Raw genomic sequence first — 20,061 nt, forward strand, 5'->3', positions numbered from 1 at the left:
AATAAAAGTATTTTCATATTTTTTTTGTAAACACACCAACTCTGAAGAGATATTAAATTCTTCACAATATTTTTTCTGTTAAAGACAATTCCTTCACCTTAGAAATCCCCAAAAGTGTGTAGCCAGCAAACAGAAAGGTGGGTCTTATGTGAGATATCAAATGGACTCACATACTACCAGTCTGGTTACACATGGTAAGACCGCTTTTTATCTAATTTAAAGGAACTGTCAACAAGAGATAGCAAGCCACATGTAAGAGTTATTTTTACCTGTTTAATTGAGTTTCAGTTTCAGTAAAAATTGTTTTATTATCCCAATATATTGGTGTGAAATATCACATGTTAATTTATTTCCCAATTAGGTATTTTACCCCATTTTTCTCACAAGTTTGTCCATCACACTTAGAGTTTTACATATACTAATTCCATTTCAGCATGTTTTTGAAGAATGCCACAGGAGAAAAATTGAAAATGAATGATACAGTTAATGATACAAGCATGGACATTTTCATTATACTAAGTATTGAATCTACTATTTTTTTTTTTTTCAGATGACACAGATCCTAATTTCAACCAGGATTTTTTTTTTGAAAAAAAGCAAATCCAAGACAGGTTTTAGTTTGCTCAATGTTTCTAGGGACTCCTTTGCACTGCACCGTATCGTCAGTCTAGTTTCGATGACATCAACTCGGAACTTTCACCCTCACAAAGTATCGACTCCACCATCGTTTGTTCAGTTTGTGTTGATGATAGTTTTGGGAAAGACAAAGTTTATTTCTCTAGCCACTAAACAACATTTTTTTTCTGATTTTCACCTAATTTGAGCATAGAAACATCATGTTTTTTTTTAGACTTCATAAAATTAATTTGAATCTATGGGAAGTGATTGAGTATGGGCTATGTCTTGCAAAGAAAGTTTTACTGTAGTGTTAATTCAGCAAAAAAAACAAAAAAACTTTATGTTTACATCAGTCACGTTTAACACACAGAAAATCTATCCTTGTATTTTTGACTTGAACATTGAGCATTTGACTTGAGCAGAGTTTTTTTTTTTTTCTTACGGATATGATGGAGCCAGAGACTAAACATACAAATTCTGAATAAACCTCTGTCCGTTTTATGTGCTCCAAGCTGCTGGTTCCTGGACAGTGGCATCACATGGCTGTGGTCATTGCCAGGGACATTAAAAAGACCTGCAAACTCACTGCCTATTTAAATGGGAAAATAATAGGGGCAGCGAAGGTAACACTGTAATTGGTACAACATGCATATGTTCTGTTTTTAAATGATTTAAACAGGTTAAAACTGATATTAATATCATGTCTCAGTTTCCTCAAAGGATATTGTCAATATTCCAAAGGCTGATGCTTTAGTGTTTGCTTTTTCTTTTTAGATGCAGTATATTCAACCTTTCCCAGGGCAAAGCATTTCTAAGGAGCTGACTTCCGTCATTGATGTGCATGGCATTATAGGCACTCCACACATAAGGAAGCAGATATCTTCTCTATTTTGGCACCTTGGCTCGGCATATTTGATTGAAAAAGAAACAGCTGCAGCTCTTTATAAACTGGGTCCAAACTACTCTGGGAACTTGCAGGCATTGTCTTTTGCAGGTCTGTTGATATTAAAAACCTTTCTGCTAGATAAGAATGATCAGCATAGTTTACTTTCAATTGTACACATAAAAGAAGGTACTTTGGAAAGTAGTGCCTAACGACTTGTCATAGCTCAAGAGGTATTTATATGTGAAATGTACATGTAGAGGCTAGCGGTATCTGAACAAATATGTCAGTCTAACTCATGTGTTGTCTCACTGTGCTTTTTTTTTGTCTCTATATTTTATTATAGCCCTCTTTGAAGATGTGTGTGTGTGTGTTTATATATATATATATATATATATATATATATATATATATATTATATATATATATATATAAAAAGGACAACCCATGTTTTACAAAATGTGTGCAAAATCAAAAAGAAAAAGGTGATGTAGGTATGCAAAAATATGAGATTGATAAAAAGAAAATCAATTATATCAGGACATTTCAGACTACAACTCCTTCTTATACTGTTTTAAATGATTTGTTAGAGCAGTATATGAAGCTGGCCTTTGACCGCTTTATTTCCTTTAGGTGGGAATTACATCACGTGACAGGACTACTCCGTTGTACCTGGCCAGAAACCTCACTCAGCATCTCACCGGACCTCTCGTACTATTGGAGCCGCACTTGTGAGGCATTGTGGTAAACAGTTTAGGTTGCTGTTATTAGTTGTTTAACCAAATCTTCAACTGAGGACTTCCTTTAAATTGCAATGTTTTTTTTTTTTTTTTTTTTTTTTTTTTTTTTTTTTTTTTTTTTTAATCACAGTAATGTGCCATATGTTGATAACACAAAACTATTCTGTAGGGGGCAGCATAGGACATGAGGAGAACAACTCATACCATACAGTAGTTAGTTCTAAAATTGGAGTAACAGGTATGAAAGTTCTGCTGTCAGTACTGAGCAGTAGCACTGGGTGTGAGAAGGAGCTGAAATGAATGAATGGATTCAAGGTATTGGATCACTTATTAATCTTTTTTAGTTGTGTCTGTCATTATCAGTTAGCAAAACTATAATACAATTTCTGCATCAGATTTAAGATTAGTACAGCATTTTTCTACTATAATTCTACTGCTAGTTCTTTGTTATTCAGAAAGTTAGCTTTCTCTGTCCCCCTTCCCCCACACATGGCTCCTCCACAAATACTTTCTATAACTGCTGTCTGGTGCTGTGTTAATCGCCTGGCATAGCAGCCATGTGACCACCTAATGCTATAGTCCCAGATGTAATTTTTTCTTTTAGGCCTACCCTTTCTTCACCACATTCTTTAAGGACACATTGAACCACAGTCAATAATTAGAAACATTTGACTTTTTAACCTAAACCTAGTTTATTTCAGTAGAATTGAAAATTGAATAATAAAACCATTAATAATAAGTATTATCTTACTCTGTTTCGATTACATAGAATTACAATGTAATTATTATTTAAATTTGTTATAGTTATTGGCGTTTCTGTTGAAGTTAAGCAACACAATATTTCAGCTCATACTCTCGAATGTTGGAACCATGGAACTTGACTATGGATTAGGTGCAATCCAAAACCATAGTGTATTTAAAGACATTCTCTGTGATTCTGAGGTACATTCGTTTTGTGATGTTACTGGATTTTCACTTGAAATGTTTAGAATTATTTTAAACATTTATTTTTACTATTTCTAGATTTGGCAGAATGCACCAGAGAATCTAAATTTCATTCTTTTGACTCATTATGTGGATCTGCTTAAATCTTAAATCTCCAAGGTAACTATATATATATATATATATATATATATATATATATATTCTCCATACAATGTGTGTCGAATGTACAAAAAATAATGTTGCATTATTTTATTTAAAGCATAAGGGTTATACAGTGGCCCAGACAAATGAATAGGATAGGATCTAGCCTGTGTACAGCTGGTGGACAATTGACGAGTGTCTAGACTTTAGAATATTACAGTTAAACTAATCAATATGTCTGCATTAATGACATGATGGAAGTAGTTGTCTGTATTGCAGCAGATCTATATGTTTGTGAAGTAACTTACAAAAAATAGATGGTGAGTAAGTAGATTCAAGAAAATGCACAGAGTCCTTTTCTTCAATCAGTTGCCAGGTTTATTGAAATATGCAGGGAGTCTGGTCCCAGGTACAGGACAAAATATTCAACATTACAATGTTTGCATGACATTAAATACCCTTCTGTATAGATGGTCCACCTCCCCTTTCTCTGACACTTAACCAATGGTCAAGGTACAACACATTATTCTGTTAATTTAGTGTGTGTGTGTCTGTATGTGTGTGTGTGTGTGTGTGTGTGTGTGCAGTCTTGTGTGACAACCTCTGAACTCAGTGCATTCTTCACACTCCTGGAGAAAAAAGGACCATAAATCTGCCCCTTTGATCCCAGTGGCATTATCTCTTTCGATCTCTCTGAGAACCTCTGGGTCCAACGCCAGTCCCTGGGAGCCTTTTAGCCCCTTTATGCTTTGCATTCGAAAGTCTTACAGCCTGGCCCCTTCTGGTCCACAGCATTGTTATCTCGTTAGCTTGCAGTCATTGTTGGGCAGTTTGTAGACGCATCGTCTCTATCAATTGTAAGCAGTACATGCAATTTGAACCTTCAGTCTGCTATCTGCAATATTAGTCTCTTTTCAGAAAAAAACACCAGTATAGCTCTGCCAGTCCACATGCAGAGCAAACTGCTAATCAATTCTCAATCCATGTTTTCCAACAGTTTGTGTTTCTTTTATCTTTTGTTATTTCAAATTATATGAGTTTAACAAAAAAAATCTATCCGGCAGTTAAATCACCATGTTACCTGTTTTACAATGCTTTTGGTGTAAATCTCATTTATGTAACATCCACGAATGATCACATTAACAAAGAGCTATTCCCACAACAGCATTGTTATGTGTGATTGAAAAGCTTACTGGTACAGTATATGGCAGTTTGAAAAGGTAATAAAATTTGGTGGATCACTAAAAAACAGTCAACGCAACAGACGCATTTAAATGATGCTTGACTTTCAGTCAATACAAAGCAATTAGCAAATAAGAATATTTTTTGAGCCCCCTGTTGCCTGCTTCTCATTCCCGTAAGTTAATATTCTTCTTTTATTCACCAGTGATGGGCCTAGAAATGCTGAAGTCATGCATCGGCTGAATGTTATTTTCCTACTTAATGAACCCAGCCTGGCTTGTGAAAAAGTCAACATTATTTGCACTGTAACTAAAAATCTGTTGAAAGGGTATTTTCATACCAGTGATGTTCTCAGGTACGTCAAACGTTAAGTGTTTTCTAATTCAGCTCACATTTGTTTTTATATTTTTACTGCAGTGTTTGTATTTAATCAACATCACAACATGCATGTTAATGTGGTATTTTATACAGTACTTGGATTATTCTTTGTTTACACACTGCTGCCACCTTTCCTGAGTGAAAATGTGATTTTTTTCTGAGAATGACTTGGATGTGTCTACACAAGGTAATGACTGACCCAGTTTTCATCATACTCTGTATCACTAGCTCCTTTTAAATACATCCATTCCAAATGCAGTCTTACCACACATACTGTATTTCCCTTTAACCTTTATGTTTAGCTTTGAATCAGACACATGTAAGAACAATCTGGCTGAGGAACCAGTTGCTGGAGATGCTGTTAGATTTAATCTGTTCAGACAACCTTCACCCAACTTCAAAGTGAGTACCAGTTGGTGGGTAAATGGAGGGGTGTTGACAGAAAAGTATTTTCGCTGTAATTGGTGTGGGATATGTACTTCTATAACTTGTTACTGGTTTACATAGTTTGAGTAAATTTTTTAAAAATCAAATCAGCTTTTTTTTTTTTTTTTTTTTTTTTTTTTTTTTTAAAGGGATCGGGAAGAAATGTTCATGGCTCTGGGATTAGATTGGTTCCTACTTTTCATACATGGCCATTTGCATTCAACCACAGTTTTGTTAGGGGCAAAGTTACTGATCCACTTCCTGTATAACCCAGTCATCATGGAGAAGTTCAGAGATGGAACGGCAGCAAGTATCTGGCTCTCCAACATTGCGGAAGATTGTGCAGTACTAATGTGCACGTTTAAATCTCTATGCAAGATGCATTTGCTGGGCATTAGTATGTTTGTATTACTTTCCTCGTTAATGCCATTTGATATGTTATTCCTGTTATAAAGCTATCATGACTCCTGGACAGTCATTGCATTACAGGTTGTATAGATATAAGTAACTAAATACGGACTTGGTTAGTGCAAGGTCCTGGACTGGAAGGACCAAGGTTGCCTACCACTGCTAGAGAGGAACAGTCGCTAGCAAGCATCGAGTTAGAAAGTTTACCTTTTGGATCTCTCATCATGACTTTTTATAACTATCTTCCTAATAGAATCTTATCACTTAGCCTGCTTTGCTTGTTTGTTTTTCTGTCTGCCCAACAAATAAAAATACCTTTTTAATGCTGTTCACATGTTTTCATTATGGAGATTCTGTTCATTTGTTTTAACAATTTAAAAAGTTACCCTTGGACAGCTGCATAGACAGCATGTGCATCTCCAGGAGTTGTTGCAAAACCTTTTAGGACACCATGTGCACATCCCTCAGGTCTGCTTCCTTCTGGCAGCCTTATTCCTACAGAAACCAAGTCTCGAAGGGCCAGCAGAGAAAGTACATAATTAAAATAGATGTTTTTAAGTCTCCATGCAAGATACATTTGCTAGGCAAACTATAAAGTGCCTTTTTTTGTTTCTTTTAAGGCTACAAAATATGAAATATACCATGTAAGGACGCTGATGAATCCTCAAATTATTAAAATCTGTTGTTTTGTAAAGTAACTGTAACTTCAGTTGGTATTTTTCTTCTTTTTGACAAGGACTCACAGATATATTTAAAATGTAAACCAGCAACAGTGTTTTTATAATATGTCTGTTAACTTTTTTTTTTTTTCTTTTCCTGCTGGACCTTGATTCAATGCTGCAGTATGTAATAGAAAATGTAAGTGAAAGGCAGAAGATATGCTTATGTGAGGATCTGGTCACTGTTTTCTTGGAGTTGGTTAAGGTCATTTTAATCAGGTAAGGAAATAGGAAATAAAATGGTTATTTCATCTGAAATTGAGATCATCGAGAAGGATACTGAATCAACATCGGTGTCTGTGTTCATGAGAACTAATTAATTGCAACAAACAGTATACGGTAGAATGGCAAACGAAAAAGAAATGTTTTAATAAATGTATATAACTGTAATGATCCTTTAGTAATTGGTTACTGTGTCTTCAAATATTTTTAATGTCACCTATTGGGTAGATTACATGATTTTATTGATCGTCCAATTTATTATCTTCATGTAAGAGCAATGCACGTACAAAATAAGATATATATAAGTATACGTATATATATCTATATATTTATATAGTATATATATATATCTACTATATATATATTATATAGGCATTTACTTCATTAAAAACAATCTACAGGGTGATACATAAACAACACAGCATTTCAAAAACATGTTACTATTTCAGATTGCTAGGACATTGTCCGTACTGACGGGTTTGATTGCCCATATTCTGTACATGAACATACAGTAGGCATGTTCGTCAATTTTGTATGCATTACTGTACGACATATAATAAATGGTGTGCACTTGTAAAAGTGAAATGAATAAACATGTTCTGTAATAATGTTTTTCCTATGGTGTGTTATTTGTCTGTTAAGCCCACAACAGGTACAGACTGTTGGGAAATAAACTGCCCCGGGAGTGTCATGCAGTTTTTTTGCTTGGTCCACAACATCTCCCCAAGAGAGCCTCTTTGGTTTTCTCCAGGAGTTGTCCATGCTTTGGTTGGCACTATCTTCCCATCAGATTCTCAAGTGGTAAGTATTCAGTGCTGCCTTCCTTCAGTTTTTGGGATCCTTGGAACATTTTTCTGTCCATTAATAGCAAGACTATTATAACAAATGACTTGTTTTCAAGTTGCTGTAAAGTAAGATTATTAAATAAATTAGGACTATAAGTGCTGAGGCAGGGAAGTTTGCATGCCTACCATGTCATTGATAGTGTTCCTGAGGGAATGAGATCTCGTCATACACTGTCATTGGAAGATTTAAAAAAATGTCCTACATGCGACAACTATTATTTTGACTAAATAATCAGAGGTAACTGTACATAGCATGCATTGTTTTTCCTCACTAATTTGGTATTTAAATAGACACTGCAATATGACTTATTATTTATAAATTGTTTCAGATGATAAAAACACATACCAAACATGTACTGAATGTGCCTGTCTATTTATTTATTTATTTATAACGCTGAATGGGCTCACTGAATGTAAAGCTTTATTAAAGAGCTTATGCTTTTTAATACAGCTTTATATTCAGCGGGCCCATTTCGCTTTAAATACCAGTTAAATGGCTTTTCAACATTCCCGTTACTTGATGGCCTTGTGGGTGTTACTGGCTTATATTGTGTCACTCGAAAACTTTTCTAATTTTTTTTTTTATCAAAAATAAAAATTATCTGCCTTTGTCTGGTTTTGAGCTGAACAGGAGAATCCTGAGTGCCTGAACTGAACAGCCTTCCTCATTCCATTAAAATCACATGACAGTGTGACCTTTCAACTCCACATAGCTGGGGCTCGCTGGAATGCAATAACTCAATATTGGAGGAGTGGAGCCAAACCATTTAGAATTGCAATTTGAAAAACATAAAGGCAATTCAAATTACATTTGAAGATGCTAATTATTTAATAGAAACAGATTTAAACAGCACTGTGATACAATACATACATGCAGGTATATTGTTATTAATTTGTGCTTGCCGTCCTATAGACCTATCTTGCAACGTCCTCACAGGGCATTTCAGTGCTTTCTGAAGCCAGTTGCATTCAGGAGACAGTACTGCCACAGTTACCAACCCAACCAGGAAACAGGTGTGTGATTTCTTATAAACATCCCAGCCAAGAAACATCTGCACCCATTTGATCTCCTTCTAGAGGTTAGTGTTTTTCTTTATTTTTGGAAAACGGTACCTGTTCAGATTTTTGAATGATGTTCGTTGACTCAAATTGGAGACACATGATCAAAGGCAGAGTTTCCAGACTGAGTGATTGAAATCTTAATGGACATCGTGCAAATGACATGTCGAGAAGAAGGAAAATCATCTCGTTTGGCAAGAGATGGTACAGTAACTTGAGTCTTTGCATTCTTCAGATAACTCTGCAACAGAAATATTTAAATGTAACAGATTTTTTTTAAGAGACAGCCCAGTTAATGACAGATGACATATTCTAACCCATGGAACCATGATATAACCAATCAGCTGTCATTCTAAGTACCATATTATAGCAGTATAAGTTGGTTCTTATATTCCAGTAATAGGCATACTCCTATCCTCAGTTCATTAGCTTCTTTTATTTTCACAGATCATAAAATCTCTAACAGCACCCAAGACGGAAAGATTGCCATATTAGTTGGAAATGTAGATTTCTTCAGTTCAGCTCTACACTGGCATGTCTGTTGTGGAGCCCGAGAAAATTCTTCTTTTTGTTATGGACCAAATTGTCGTGGTAAGTGATTACTCTGTATTGTAAATGTACCATTTGTCTACAAACCAGTGTAGTTTGTTGCATGATATTTAATTAATGTCCTCACTCAAGGGCACTGGAACAAGGGTTGCTGGCAGTGCGACAGCCTCTGGCTTTGCATGGCTTCCATCATATACAGGGGTTACAGTTTTGTTCCATGGCTTTCACCACCCTGACATTAAAAAATGTTCCAGTGCCACTGTCCCCACTATTTTAGTTTTTGCACATGTTTTTCTGTGTTTGTGGCTATGCTTTTTTTCTCAGGTACTGGAGAAAGCCTATTCCCAGAGGGGGCAGATTGTAAGCATCCTCTATAAGAGTTTAAACAGAGCTACACTCTACTTTCTGTCAAGACGGCGACAGTCTTTGGCTGAACAGCAGACCCTTGCCCAGTCCTTGACAGTCCTGCAGGTCCAGTGGGACATAATCTTTGCAATCTACAACTCCAATATGAACTTTATTACCTGTCTCATGCACTGTCTCGTTCAAATTAAGGCTGAAAGGTAAGCAGTTACAAATAGCTTGGTCTTTTACGTACATTTGTTTAGTTCATACAGACTTGTCCACACTATTCAGCAACAAGTCTTGTTTCAGCATAGTGTATTTAAATTGATTTATATCAGTATTTACTTGAGAAAATTGATAACAATTCTCACTTTTCTTTTACCATAAATAATTATTATAAGGAACTCATGCCAATCAGTAAAATAAGTAAATTAGTAAAAGCTTAAATCCTGATTTTGTCAGGACTAAAACTGACTGGATTAAACTACCTCTCCTGTGTTACAGACAACCCCCCTGAGAAAGTGTTTAGTGTGAACATGGCAATTTCACAACACTACTGTGCCTCGCCTTTTCAGAACCTGATGATTATCCCAAACTCAGATATCATGTGGCGATTTAATCTAATCCGAATAGGGTATGTCAGTGTCACAGAAGGCTTTTGACTAGTATTTCCGGGGGCGGACGCATTGGAATGCAGTTTAAAAAATGAACTAATAAACATCTGAGTTCATTGTTAGGTTCATGAACTGTCTTGGTTCAGAATACTACATGTAATTGATTTCACAGATAATAAAACAATGGAAGAGAAGTGCCACTCAGAGTAGTTGAGTGTATGTGGGTAGTTTTCAGTGTAGGGCACGTTACTGAAAATAAGTAACTTATTACTAGTTACTCGTTTTTTCAGGAAAATAAAAAATGTCCTTATTACTTAACAAAAAAGTAGCGCTATATTACTCATTATATTACTTGTTATATTTCTTTCTTGTCTTGTCCTACGAAACCGTTGTTGACTTACTTACTATTTAATCGTATGTCTGGTACTTCATTTATTAAACAGGTGTCAAACAGGTTTTTTAAATGTTTATAGTATAACAAACAACTCTTAATAATTTACTGGATATAGCAGATAGTAAATTTTAATCATTGCAATTCATGCAACTTTGTGCAAATCATGAGTGAAAATTAAAAAAAAAAAAAAAAAAAAAAAAAAAAACTTAAGTTACATAAAGGCTTTTTGTAAGAGATAGCAAGCATTATAGTTGGGGGAAAAAGCAGAAATAATTTATATAAAACATTATGTTAGATAAATTACTTAATGTAATAGATGCGCATATATTGTGTATACTTCAATTGTACTGTGGTGTTTTTCATATACTTGCAATTTGAGTTCTTAAAATCGTACATTCAATCAAACTATTTTAAATGTTTTGATTGTAAATCTAAGTAGTCGAACGCGTTATATTACCTCGTTATTGACAAAAACAATATTACTACAGTAACACGTTACTCATGGTAACAAGTTACCCCAACTCTGTTAATTTTAGACTCTTCCAAGTGGGTTTCAGGCTGGTTCCATGTCCCTGAAATCAAAATCTATACAGTTTGTGTCTTTAGAACACACTCAGCCTTTACTCAGGATGGAAGGGGCATATGGATCATAATGCAATAACATGAATATAAGTGTTTGCTGTTTTGTGAAAAGTTTGTAAATAAGTTTCAGCTGTCCTGATGGTTTTGAATTGAAAGGACACAAGAAGCACCCCAAGGGAATTTGGTATCACTTTTTGCCAAAGAAGAATATTCAGACAAACCAGAAACATGAACTACCTAATGCATTAGATGGTAATTTGTCCTTTTAAAATGTTTTGGAGGTATCAGTAAATGATATGTGTCATTTTAGAAAAAATAAGTGGTTTGCTTTAACAGTCATACTAAATATTTTACTTTCTTTAGAACCTTACCCTTTATATATTGTGAATCAACAAAGCTGTTCTATCTTTGTAACCTCTTCCACAATTTTGTTTTTAGTTCAGTCAGCACTTCTGAAGTTAGTGGCAACTACATTAAGTACATTAATGTCCGAGAGAAGACGCTCTCTAGAAGATATCTACAAGATTGATCTGTTAGTAAAGCAGGGGAATTCAAAGGGTGGCGTGAATATTTCTGAAATTACCTGTTTGGGAAGAAACAGCAAGCAAAGCTTGGCAGCAGTTTATAGGTTTGTGCCATTTTTGTAGCATAAAAAAAAGTTGAATTACCAATTCATGCTTTCATGCATCTGCAAACTAACCTACCTCGCTTATGGAGAGACACACATGATTCAGAAACCTAAAGGTTGTGTTACATTTATGAAGATAAAATTTGAATCACATTTTGCACATGTTTACTGTTAACTGTAAAGTACACATTTCATTTCCTAACAAAGGTATTGATTGTACCTTAGTGAACTGCATCCATTTGTTGTGTGGACTTACTTTTAAAGTGTGTTTTTATGTACTTTTTATCTCAGCTTCTCGAAAGAAGAAATTAGCTAAAGTCATGGCAGTGCATAGCCAGCAAGGGAAACCCAGCAGCTCCCTTGCAACAGCAATGTGGACAGCAGACAAGAGGTTTGAATAGGACACCGAGTGCACTGTTGAGGTGAGGCCAGATCATTGTTATTTGTTTTTATTTTTAAATTGTATTTTATAATGTGAAATATTAACACATGCAACTAGTTACACGCAGTTCTACCAAGCTAGGGGATTTTGTTGTGTATTTTTTGTTGTTTTTAATACAAGCGCACATTTATTATGAATGACACCGTTTCAATCAAGCAAGTAATGAGGCCATTTCATCAACGCTGATTTATAAGAAGCTTGCAAGATTGTTTGTATTCAGAAAATCACTCTTTGATTGTTTTTTTTTGTTTTTTTTTGTAATGCAAGTTCATTTTCCCCCAGACGCAGGGGTTATTAGCATAGTGAAAACTCATTCACAGGTACATATGTAGGCTGTGACGTCATACCACAGAGTATGGGCAATTCGCCCTGGGGTCTGTTTCATTATTTTTTTTTAATTAATTTGGATTATTACAGCTGATTACACCTCAGTGAGCAAAGTAATTGATATTTGTTAATTTATCCCAAGGAACATTTTGTAGAACATGTTTTTTTCTGTTGAAGGTTAAAGACTCTTTTTTTATTGTTTTGTTTTTTTTCCTCTAAATGTGCCCACATCATTAGTTCCTCCAGTGGAAACGTTGCCATCTGGAAAAGGAAGCACAGAGATATTATTCAGGCACGAGTGCATGAAATTGGGGTTTCTGCAACTGCTGTCTCTGTGTGGTGACAAAAGGAGGCTGTAATTATAAAAGTCCCAATCTGTTGAAAACATTATTCATTTTGTGTTATTCCTTATCATATCGTGCAATGACAGCCTATCAAAGCCTGTGATAAATTGTCCCTCTTTGAAACACAAGTGGAATTTGCATCCTGTTGGTGTTGCACTCAGACAGAACATTTAAAAAGAAATTTAAAAAACATGGATTAAGGCACATTTATGCCAAATATCCTTATTTTCTACTTTACTTGATTTAAAGGCTCTTCTTATAGATTATTGATGTTCTCAAATGCTAAAAGTGTTACAAAGGGGTTATGGTTTTGATCATTTTCATTCTTATACTGCAACTTTCATCATATTTAAAGAATGACCAGTTCATCACTACAGCAGGTTGGACAGAGGTGTCAGGCTCATTATTTATTTGCCCTACTGTTCAGTACATTCATAGTACGATCTGGGTCTTCACAATATTAAGAAATAAACCCTTGAATAATAATAATATTAGTAATGAACACTTATAACATGAAGATAATGCACTTCTCCCATGCCAGTACAAGGTGAGACAAGACAGGTGGATGCTTTACCACCCACAGAAAGTGTCCCTGTAGTTCTTCTAGTGTAAACCTTGAAGCTTTTTTTATTCTGATACTGAATGTATTATTTGCATAATATTAGGAAGATAATTAACATAACTAATTATCAAATTAAGTTCATTAAGCATTCACCAACAGCACACCATGAAGTTGACATTATGTTGTATTGTCAACAAAGTACTGATTTCTTGGGAAGTAATTAAAATGTAAATTAGCATGATGTTAATTGCAGGGACGATGTTATTGAATTGCAGGGACGATGTTATTCAAAATGCTTATAGGCAACAATTTACTTTTTATTTTATATAGGACTTTATTAATGGTAAATATCATACATGAATGTTTTTAATAATGAGCAGGGTTGCTTGGTAGCTAACATAAGTGTTTGAGGCACAGTGTACGAGGTATAAAGTTACTCCTGGAATGTTGCTTTTATAGCAGTGCAATGATAGAATAGGGTTTATACAGTATTGGTATGTTTTGTAGCTAAAGATCAAATGTAATATTAAAGTTAATAATTTATGTTTCCATGTAAATTTTGTGCAGGGTCAGATTACAATATGTAAATACAGTATTTCACATCTATAGAATGTAATGTGAGGGGAGGTTTTTTGTTTGTTTTCTGTTTCTTAACAAGCAATAGCAGATTACATTGATTTATCACTTATGGTCTAGTGACTATAAATACTTGCAAGACTTAACTGTTTATTTAAATGGCGTGTTTGTAAATATTCTTCTAAGGTAGAGTTGTGTTTGAGAATGAACAGAGATTTTATGAATAACAATCCGTAATCCCTATGGTTTATGATTAGAGCTTTTTTGTTCTTCAAGGATTTGCCTGCAATCTTTATGCAATTTACAGTATCTTGCAAACAAATGATAAACTTCTGAATTTAAAATTACCCAGTTTGTTTTTTATCTTTTTTTTTATGGGAATGAAAGGGGTCAGGAAGTCTTGAAGTGTAGAAAGCATTTGTCAGAGAAAATTTTATTTTCACACACTGTAAATAGTGAACAAAATGCCGATAAAAGCAAGCTAAAAGGTTGCCACCATGGAGGTTAATGGAGAAGACCCAGCTTCTGCTAATTAACACAATTAGTGGAGTCTACTCTGGGCAGTAGAGTGCAGACACTCCAATTAAAGCTTCCTTTTGCTCATAAAGTATAGTTCCACCATTCTTTTCCCCTAGCCTTTGTTTCATGGCTATGAGGTGTTCTGTCTGTTTCTTGCTATTTCTCATTGTGTGTCTGTGCAGGTCTAATAAGGGCCAATTACTGATCACTGTCTTCATCACAACTACAGTACAGAGAGGTTGTGAATGTAATTACGTCTGTTTTCAAAAACAAACACAAGTTTACATTGACAGACTGGGTAGACATCAGCCCTGAATGTGATATATATTCCTGAATGTAATATACCTTCCTTGTACAGGTGTCATCTACCTCCAGTATTAAAGAATGCTATTTGTTTTGGACATACGCGAATCAAACATCACAAAATGAAAAATAGCATTTGTTCTTAGGTAATCCAAAGTATATCAGGGCTAGACATTATACAAGTTTACTAAGGTAAATGTACACATTTGTTTTGCAATTTTCCAATGCTTTTCCCTATAAGTTTATTGTAGTTTGCCATGGTTTTGAATATGCTTTATCATACACCTCCGGCTGTTCACTATCCTTTATTATGCTTTGCTTATGTTTTTATTATGGTACATCTTTGTATTTATTGATAGGGATTATCAATCTCTAAAGTGCTACCTGCTGCTGTATATTCAAATACTGGTAAAATTCATGTTTTGACTCCAGAGAGCACTGTAGGAAATGACCACCTCATACTTTTCTTTGCATTTCAAAGTAAGTTAAAAAAAAAAAAAAGCTTTTTTTTAAATAGTTCATATAACACTAACAACTGTCTACACAAATGTTAAATAGGAGGCACATTGTTAAGTGGCTTTCCCTGAAGTAGACAAAATGTGCTTTCTAGGTCAGCCCTTATAGCAGTTTCATGTGGATTGCAGACTAGTTTTGTGAGGACACCACTGTGATCATTGGCTTAATGATCCTTTAAGCAAACAAAATATAACCCCATTTCCAGTGTAGTTCAGGAGCTTCCTGCTGGGTAATGCCAATCAGTTTAATATATCAGCAGGGCATCAGCCCTGGCGAGCAGCCAAAAGCCATCTAGCACTGTGTAGATATTATAGTTTAACTTAATTATAGCACACTGAAAACAATTGCATTAGGATCCACAGTGATTTGCCCAGTAAATGCAATTTAAATTTAATGCAAACAAATGGATAGTTGGTTATTATATAAACAATAAAAACAATTATTAGAATAATCAAAAAGGAATTTGCACTTTCTTTTTGAGAAATGGGACATTTTGTGAAGATAATTTTCTTCTTTTTTAAAATTGTTTCTTCCTATCTATAACATTGGCTTGGTTTACATGCAAAAGTAAAAATAAGTCTCACCTTTTTGCCATGCTATTTTGGTAATACCTTTTTAGAAAGTTGTGAGAGGCTCCGAACGAGATCTTCAGTGCTGGAATGTACCCACCCTTTTTAGCTGTCTCATTGTTTAGCCACGCATTTCCTATAATGTGAGAAATGTGCCTGATATGTCCTTGCTATGTTATATGTTAGTCATTATATACAGAGAGATAATTTTAAATGTCATATAAACTAAGCCATTAAAACAAACAGGACCAGGCAGTAAAAATGTACTATAGCTGCAATTGTGTTTCAGTTGTACAGTCGCTACAATTAAACAACAGCAAATATTGTATACCGCTGCACAATATCTAGAGGTATTCATGATCTTTTTCTCATTAAATGCAAACTACTGTAAACCATTCTGTTTTATTTTTTAATTTCTCTTCAATGCTGAAAACAACAAAAAAACTAAAATCTAATCTAATCTAATCTTCCTATGTGGTTCCCAGGTGAATGTGCATGGTTACATTGGCAGCAATGAAACATCATATAACTACTGAGCTAACTGACAAACAAATAAATAAAATAAAATGAACACATTACTGATACCCAAAATGAAACGGAAAATGTATTATAAGTAACAGTAGGACCAACCTTAATTGCTGGGTATCTTTTTAATTAACAAGGAGAATTCTTCAGGGCCCTGACTGGCTTAAAAGCTTGAATTATGTTTTGGAGAAAGAAATTTTTTGTATTAAATATGTATTTTTTATTGTTACAATTAAAAAAATAATGTGAACTGTGTTTTCTACAGTATCTACTGCACCATATCTATGCATATGGTGTTGTTAGTAGATCGTTTCTTAGGTACTTTAATAGTCAGGAGGGAAAACCATTCTCTTTTGTGAGTTGTAATATGTAGTTTACATTTTTTTAGGCATTTCTGACATGTATGGATGTACACAGAAAGACTGACCAGGAAATGTTTGCAGTAATTTATAAAAATCACATTCAGGTAATTTGACATACTACTTTTTAATTGAGTAATCTTCGATCGGTCTGTAAAACAAGAAGTAATTAATACATATAAGTAGTAGTAGTGTGTGTGCGTGCGTGCGTGCGTGCGTGCGTGTGTGTGTGTGTGTATATATATATATATATACATATAGAGAGAGAGAGATTTAATTTGGTATCAATCTTTAATTTAATCTTATGGGGATATACCAGTATACATAATTCAAATGCACAGTTTTTGCCCTAATAAATCAATGGATCTCTCTGTTTGGGTTACTATCCATAAATGCTACAGTGCGAAAATAACAGGACTTCCAAACAGTGGGTGAAGATAGAGCAACAACTTATTGGGAAAGGGGATTATTTGGTCCAGAAAAAGGAGTCTTTCTCGCGTTGGGGTGGAGTCAGGATCCCGCACAGGGGGAACCCAGATAACAAAATAAGGTGGGAAGAGAGGTAACATTCCATTGTTTGAACTTAAATGATTCTCGTTTATATTATAAATGGCAATTCTCAATTTAATGACATTAATAATGTACTTGAATTGCACATGTCTACAGGTAACAGTGATTTTGCTTCTGACATGCTGCTTTTCTGTAGTACCAAGCAACCAGCAAAGGATTGTATTTCAAGTTTAATCCTACTGAAGAGAGTCAAGGGATGATCGAGGGCAGTGGATTAAAAGCAGGTAAATAATATTTTATTTTTCTTTATACCCCAACAGATTATTCAAATATGTTTTGCTTATAATGTTTTGTTTGCGAATAAAAGGTTTAAACAAAACACTACTGTACAAAAACTTGTATTCACCTTCACTGATCAGTACACAGAGTATCCACAATACAGCACAGCACAGATCAGTTCAACACATGTTACGCTGACCTCCACACCAACCTGTAACAAAGGATTTTTCCTTCCTTATAGCCCATGTGGCTGGAGCCTAATTAACCATCAATCATTCAATTAAGGCTCCAGCCATTCTCAGATCAACCCCCTCCCTGCCAACCCTATATATATTACATACACAAACACACTATTTACATGTAGGGCTTTTGCCCTGCCACACTGTACTTTATAATGGCAATGACACTGCCAGCATGTTGATGTAATCCAGTCCAGGAAACCTTTAGACTTTACATTATAGCCAATGTCCCTTTCATGCAGCTGCAGCCAACCCAGTTTACAACTAAGCAGAAACAGATTGACACATTTGTGGATTGATGTTCTCCATAAAACCTTCCAGTAGTAACTGTTTACATTCTAGAAGCAAGTGATGTGGATGTGCTGGGGATAGAAGTGGATGAAAACGGACTTGACTGCAGCCAGCTAACCTTTTTATCTTCCTTGAATGAAACTTTTCATTCTGATGACTTCTCTGAGCAATGTATGGAAACACAAGTCATTCTTCAGGAGATATCAGAGGCGGGAGAGGTAAGCAATGCTGTCTCTGTGGAAGATACTTCATATCACCATGACTATGAGTTCCTTTCATTCAACTGCCAAATCAAAGCATTTACACTGTGCTTATTGGCTGTCAGCAGTCACACACCAAACACATACCTGCAGTAAATGTTGTCATTTTTTGCCAAAGTAAAAATGAACAGCAAGATTATATTTTTAAGGCTGTTCTATGTTGGTTCTTTATTGTATCATCTGAAATACTAGCTGATGCTTTTTTTCTCTCGTAGAAACCAACATTTAACTTTAACAAAAAAGTGTCAGTAAAGAACTGTAGACATGCTTGTTTTTTTATCCAGACGAGCTGAAAGTCTACTGTAAATGTAAATGTTTCTATTTTTCCAGAACTTCATTTTTTTTTTTTTTACGCCAAACATAGGCCAAATGCAGGCCTGAAGCTTGATAATCTTTTATAAGTAATACAAATATATAATTTTATAACGTTTTAACAATGTCAGTTTTTATCTTGCATTATTATGGAGAGGTATTTTTAAAATTGTGAAACATCTTTACAATCTGCAACCTGTTATACCACTTGTATGATTGTGCAAATGTGGCATGAGCACTGTATTATTAATAACAATGGGGGGTGATGTCAGCTGTCTTGTATTCATGTAGAGTTTTTTGGTCCTGCTGTGTTGTCTGTCATATAAATAATTCCCTTCATGCTTATTAATGTAGGATCGCAGTTCAAGCTGTTTTGTACAATACTTGATATTTCTGAAAAGAAATACATATAAATATGACAACCTGCAAATATTAATATGTTCTTGCAGAATGTCTGATTACTGTGTGAAGTATATTAATCTTAGAACCAGAATACAGTTGCTAAGTTCCACATAGTATATTACCATATAGGGCGTCATGGTGGCGCGGTGGTTAGCGCTGCTGCCTCACAGCTCCAGTGTCCTGGGTCCTCAGGGTTCTGTCTATGTGGAGTTTGCATGTTTTCCCCGTGTTCACGTGGGTTTTCTCTACTCTGTTTTCCTCCCACAATCAAAAGACATGCTGGCTAGGTGGATTGGCCTCTCTAAATTGCCCCTTAGTTGTCCTGCGATGGACTGGTGTCCCATCCAGGGTGTTGTCCTACCTTACGCGCTGTGTCTGCCGGGTTAGGTTCTGCCTCACCGCGACCCGATTTAGCGGTTACAGATAATGGATGGATGGATGGATATTACCTTATATACAGTATATTTCTCAACCATTTAAGAGATCCACTAAACAAGTTGCTGTGTGAAATGAGGTGATCAAATACATAGATTTTGTTCCAGATTGTGATTCTAGTGAATTATGATTAATTGAAGAATTCCTTGACTTAACATTAATAGAGAGACCAGAGCAAAACCATGGTAACCCATCAGCCAATACCAAGTGTCTGGTTGACCAGACTGACATATAAATATAATGCATGTATATGGGTGCCCAATTTTAAAAAGCAAATGTGATTTTGCATATGTTTAAAAACAAGGTTATACAACAAAGTATCTATTGGAGATCCAAAGCCACTATTCAATTATCACTTTTCTATTGTGTGCATGTCATTGATTAATTCTTGTAATAAACACAGAGGTCTTTTTTTTTTTACTGTGGCCTCAAAGTGTTTACTGAAAGGGAAGGTTTATTTGATTTGTATTAATTGCAAACGCCTGCCTGTATGCTGGTACCCCATATGGTTTGGGTATTTCAGTCCTGTGGGGTTTAAGCTAGGTTGATGATAGATGAAGGCACAGGTGCAGGTTTGTTCTTTTGAAATGAATAAGAACAATACAGTTAGCCA

General features: G+C 35.0%; 2 long non-coding RNA genes and 1 pseudogene across 2 annotated transcripts; all 3 read left to right on the forward strand.

Annotated features, from left to right (window-relative positions):
* Window positions 1–20,061, forward strand: part of LOC121321651 — a 40,011-nt pseudogene that overhangs the window by 7,914 nt on the left and 12,036 nt on the right.
* LOC121321802 lies at window positions 3,264–6,014 on the forward strand. Its single transcript, XR_005950975.1, has 4 exons — window positions 3,264–3,345; window positions 4,715–5,074; window positions 5,190–5,289; window positions 5,463–6,014. It is a non-coding gene; the product is annotated as an uncharacterized LOC121321802 (long non-coding RNA).
* Window positions 11,596–18,256, forward strand: LOC121321803. The gene is made up of 6 exons (XR_005950976.1): window positions 11,596–11,678; window positions 11,970–12,100; window positions 16,750–16,827; window positions 17,122–17,270; window positions 17,427–17,514; window positions 18,091–18,256. It is a non-coding gene; the product is annotated as an uncharacterized LOC121321803 (long non-coding RNA).

This window comes from Polyodon spathula, chromosome 10, assembly GCF_017654505.1.
Source record: "Polyodon spathula isolate WHYD16114869_AA chromosome 10, ASM1765450v1, whole genome shotgun sequence".
Classification (NCBI taxonomy): Eukaryota; Metazoa; Chordata; class Actinopteri; order Acipenseriformes; family Polyodontidae; genus Polyodon; species Polyodon spathula.